This window comes from Heterodontus francisci, chromosome 13, assembly GCF_036365525.1.
Source record: "Heterodontus francisci isolate sHetFra1 chromosome 13, sHetFra1.hap1, whole genome shotgun sequence".
Classification (NCBI taxonomy): domain Eukaryota; kingdom Metazoa; phylum Chordata; class Chondrichthyes; order Heterodontiformes; family Heterodontidae; genus Heterodontus; species Heterodontus francisci.
Window position 1 is genome coordinate 91,842,217 of NC_090383.1, and position 4,938 is coordinate 91,847,154.

A 4,938-nucleotide genomic window follows, 5' to 3' on the forward strand; every position below is an offset into this window, starting at 1 on the left:
CTTGTCACAAGATCTCTTACATCAGACCCTAAATGAAACATCTTCAGATTTACATTATTAAAGGAAAGAACTTGCATTTATGTAGCGCCTGTCATGCCTAAAGGGCTTCACAGCTAATAAAATCATTTTGAAATGTAGCCACTGTTGTAATGAAGGCCAACTCAGCAGCTGGCTCCCACACAAAGCAATGACCAGATAATTTTTTTTTTTAATGATATTGGTTAAGGGGTAAATGTTGGCCAGGACACTGAAAAAGCTCCCCTGCCCCTCTTCAAATAGAACCATAGAATCTTTTAGATCTACCTGAGAGGTCAAGAAGAGGCTTTGCTTTAATGTCTCTACTGTTATAATGCAGCACTTACTCCGTGACAACCTTGAATATATCTTCAAGTCTCTGGAGTGGAGCTTGAACCCACAACTTCCTAACTGTAACTTTCTGATGTGTTGATTGTGTTACCACGAAGCCAAGGCTGACACTACAAGGATATTAAATTACAGAAGTTTCTTGATAATGTTAAACCTTTTGGACAACGTGTGGTTGGAATACTGTAGCTTACTGGTAAATTGTTCTATTTCAACCATCAATACTGATCTACCACAATTCTTCTAGTAAATGAGCCCCAGCATTATTACGTAGTGAACCTGAGTAACCTTCTATAATAGGGAGCTGTGAAATCAGAACTCCACTTTAAACTTGCTCCCCATGCGAACTCAAAGGATCAGTCAACCAAGTCCCGTCTTTTACAGCAGCATGTTCTCTGCCAGTGCTTGATCAGCTATTTTCTTCTTCCTAGGCTTGGTAAACTTTGCTATTCTCTCATTGAATTACATCATTCTTATAAGGAAGCTACAGGCAGTTTATAAACCATAATTGAACCATGTGACAGATCATGCTCCTTGACTGTAATACAGTACTGCACTTGTTTGCCAAACCAAAACACACTTTTTCCATCTTGTCTTGCAAACAAACTAAAAGGATGTTACAACAGCGCTTCCATTTTCTCTATATGCAGCGCCTGACTTAAGATGTTTTGTACCATTCTACTTGTTGCTGAATTTTTGGATTAAATAACTCCACTGTAGACATATGCAATTTTATTTTAATGTTTTTTAGTGAACGCTTTGTGTTTTTCTTCCCCCTCCCTAAAATGGGACTCTGGCATATTTTCAAAGCTGCTATGAAAAATGAGAGGAACTGAGAAACGCTGTGCATCTGTCTGAAATTGAATGATGTAGCAGATGGACAGTTTCAAACAGAGGTGTGGAAACCCATATAGTGGCATTAATGGTGGGGGGTGCAGTGGATGAATGGAAAGAAAAAGGCTAAGATTGTAATTTATGCATTAGTAAGTTTTTTTTTCATATTTTGCAAAAATGCAGAAGTCTGACTTCTGGGGCTGAAAGTCGCTAACGAAGCAGCAGGAAGTTTAAATCTGACCAACTTGAGTATTAAGTATTGCTTAAATATGCACATTACACCAGAGAGGAACTGAGCAGCTATCCATCTTTAATGTAGATTTTTGACAATTAGGAAGCAGTCTTTAAATACGCTACAGAAGAAATTGCCCATGAGACACTGGATATGGGTGAAAAGTTTCCACAAGCTGATCGATGTTAAAACCACTTTATTCATTTGCTCCTTGTGTTGTCTTGCATTAGCAATGTATTAGATTGATTTTTTTTTAAATCAGATCAATACCATTGATAAAAATCCTTTTTTAAACTAAAAGGGTAAACTTCCCACCAAGAAACTGGCTTATATTGTGTCTTGATCGCAGTTCTAGTGTTAAATTTCATCCAGTATCAATCTCATGCCAGTCTGACCTCATTTGCACCATTCATAAGGAGCTCATGGAATATCTAAACAATGCCTCAGAGTGAGTCAAGGTGCTAACACCTGAATTTCAGGTAAACTTGGGGAGATTGGGAGTGTATTTAGACATCCATTAGGTTATAAATGCAGTAAATACAGTCAAGGATCGTTTTATACTTGCAAGGTTGTTTGAGTGAAGCAGATGCTGATTTTAGCTTGGCAGTTATTTCAGTTAAACAGAGTACATGGCACTTTTCACACTTCAGACTTTAATACATAAATTACCTTATTTTCAGTTAAACTCTGCATTTCAAAATTGCTGTGGTAAATACTTGCAACTTTCATTATTTTTGAGATGAATATAGGTGGTCTTGATTTGGTGTAAAATAACTGTCTTTCTGTCCTGTCTCCTACTGAGCATATTTAGGGACCTGAGACATAAAAACATAACAGGCCACAAGACTAAGGCAGCATTGTGTGTGTGTGTGTGTATATATCTATCTATCTGATTTCTACTTAGTGAGAAAAGATCCAACCTTGTGTTGCCAGATAGTTTATGTTCCAAGGAAATATCTGAATAAAATTCTCACATTACTCTACTCTGCAAGTTGAAGTGGGTGCCCATACACCTCATGACATAGGGTACAATAATTACACTGTAAATTCACTTGTGTTCTGTACACTACAGTGAGAAACACCATCATTCTGGTCAAATTGAATCCAAATTTTCTACCTCCATTTCCCTTTCATGCTAACTTTGTGACTGTGATTATGTGGAAAAAATCTTTTTGATTGATGAGGGTGAGAGATTGCCAGTCATTGTGTTCCAGTTGTATTCACGTGGGGTGGGGTGGGGGGGGGGGTGCATTTCCAGTAATAAATTTCACTGCTGCTGAACTGTGACCATTATCTTGTCACCCTGCTCGAAAGTATGGACAGCAAGTGACAAGATTAGACAAGGCGAGGCTATGGTACAATGCATGCTTGAATAGCTTCAGGTCAATTCATAAGAATGGTAATTTGGGTAAAGTACTGGAAGTCTGCTTTTCGTTAACCCATAACCCAACAAAGGTCAACACCTGTAGGGGGAAGGAGAAAAATGCTGGAAAAAGCACTGGATGGTTTGAATCTAGTTGCCACTGATCTAAGATCTAATGGGAACATTCTCTTTTCCTCCTTCTGAACCTGAGCCTGAGACATCAATTTATAGCACCTCTGACTTAGGCCTACATGAGTGCCTTTAACCACTAGGCAAACAAATCAGAATATAGAAATTGAGCAGAAACATCACAGCAGGGGATCTTAAAATCTTAAATCATCCTGTTCATAATTAGGGCCAAAGCAGTATGCAAATTTAACCCTTTCAACACAGCAGCTCACTTATCTCCATTGTTTTGGATCATTGCATGTTAGCTGGGGCTTGGGGGAAGCAATTAGTTTGGCCAAATAACTTAATGACACAACCACATCAATCTGATTAACCTTCTGATTCAGTCCTTCAAACTGTCTTTTCAACCACTGCCTAAATTTTGTGTAGGGCCTAGGTTAAAGGACAAAAGAGGAAGCAGAGGAAAAGAAAACCAATTAAGACTCTTAATTGTGATTTTATATGAAGTTTGAAAATTGAATTAGTAACTCTTTAAAGGGTGAGGAATGAAAGAATGAGCAGGAATGTTTCCTAAAACTTTTCATTTTGGAATTTACAGTTCCTTTTTTAGTGTATCATTTGCAGTAAAACTTCTGCTCTTAGTATTACTGCAATAGGGGATTTTTCAGGGGATTGACAATTTTTTTTGAGCCAGCTAGGAACCACAGGATTCACTGCAGCTGTAGGTAGTCTAAAGCTTCGGCCCAATTTTTTGAATATGATTAGCAAATGGACTGTGCCTCCTTTCTCCTCTGATAAGCCAGTCCAGAGCTGGTTATCGCAGGAATTGCATAACAGCCAGGCTTGAATGTCATGTTAAATGCTAGATAATGACCATCCTAAACAAGGGAAACCTCAGCCATCACCCTACGCACAGCAATGTCTTGGAAATAAGAGCCCCCAAGCCACACAGTGGGCCAAAGTCCTGGAATTTTCTACCCAATACTATTATGGGAGCACTTTTACCACATGACTGCAGCCTTCTGGGGGGCTGGGCATGGGCGTGGGGGGGACCCTCCTGATCGGGCACCCGATACCCCACCTTGGGCAACTATGGTGGGGCAATAAATATGCCCTCATTACTTGCCTACATCCCAAGAACATTTGCATTAAAATTTTAATGAGGTATATGGCTGGTCAATATAACATTGAAGGGAGTCTTTGCCAGTGAAGTGTAAACCTCCATTTTTGAGGGGGGTGTGATGGGGAAGAGGAATGAAGAGCTACTCAATTGAAGTTTAAGATTGGATGGGAATTGATGAAACTGAACTAAATTTTTAACAGCCAGTTTGGTCCTAATGGTCTTTTCATTAACCTAATATTGATTTAGAGCATTTATGTGCATACTTACATGAATGGTCTTTGGAATTCAATTGGAATTTAAGCTGTAAGTTTGCTTCCTCCTCTCCCCTTTTCTAATTTAACAGGATCACTTCAACATGTGACAAGCCATACCTTTGTTTCAAACTGGTTAAAAATGCAGTTCTCTAAGTGTTTGTTTATTGGACTTTTCTCATGCAGTTGGATAGGGATGTGGAACAGTCTTATTTCCTGCACTGGTCACTTACAGTATATACATTGTAGATATTACTGAAATACTTAAATCCCTTTTTAACTGCTGTAAAATGGTAAATGGTGAAATTGGAGCATGAATCTGGTAGCACTAGTGTATCTACTGAAATACTGCCAAAATTTCAGCAACTTGGACTAAACATCAGTGCAAAATAAGCACCTGTAGCAGCCCTGAAACCAAGCAATGTCATCTTCAATTATTTAATTTTTTACATTGCTCTTAAACTTAATCAGTTGGAACAGTGTGCAAACTTTAGCTTGCTGCTTTAATACAGACTTGCTAATGTTTGACACCATCTGCTAATGTTGTCCAATTCCGCTATTTTACTTTTGATAGATAACAGCAGCAAAATACCATGAGCATTCCATCATTGGTATGAACAGGGTAAATGACTATACACCACTA

General features: G+C 38.6%; 1 protein-coding gene across 1 annotated transcript in view; it reads left to right on the forward strand.

Annotated features, from left to right (window-relative positions):
- The window catches only part of pigf (phosphatidylinositol glycan anchor biosynthesis, class F), a 47,900-nt gene that overhangs the window by 41,997 nt on the left and 965 nt on the right, over positions 1 to 4,938 (forward strand). The window lies entirely within an intron of this gene.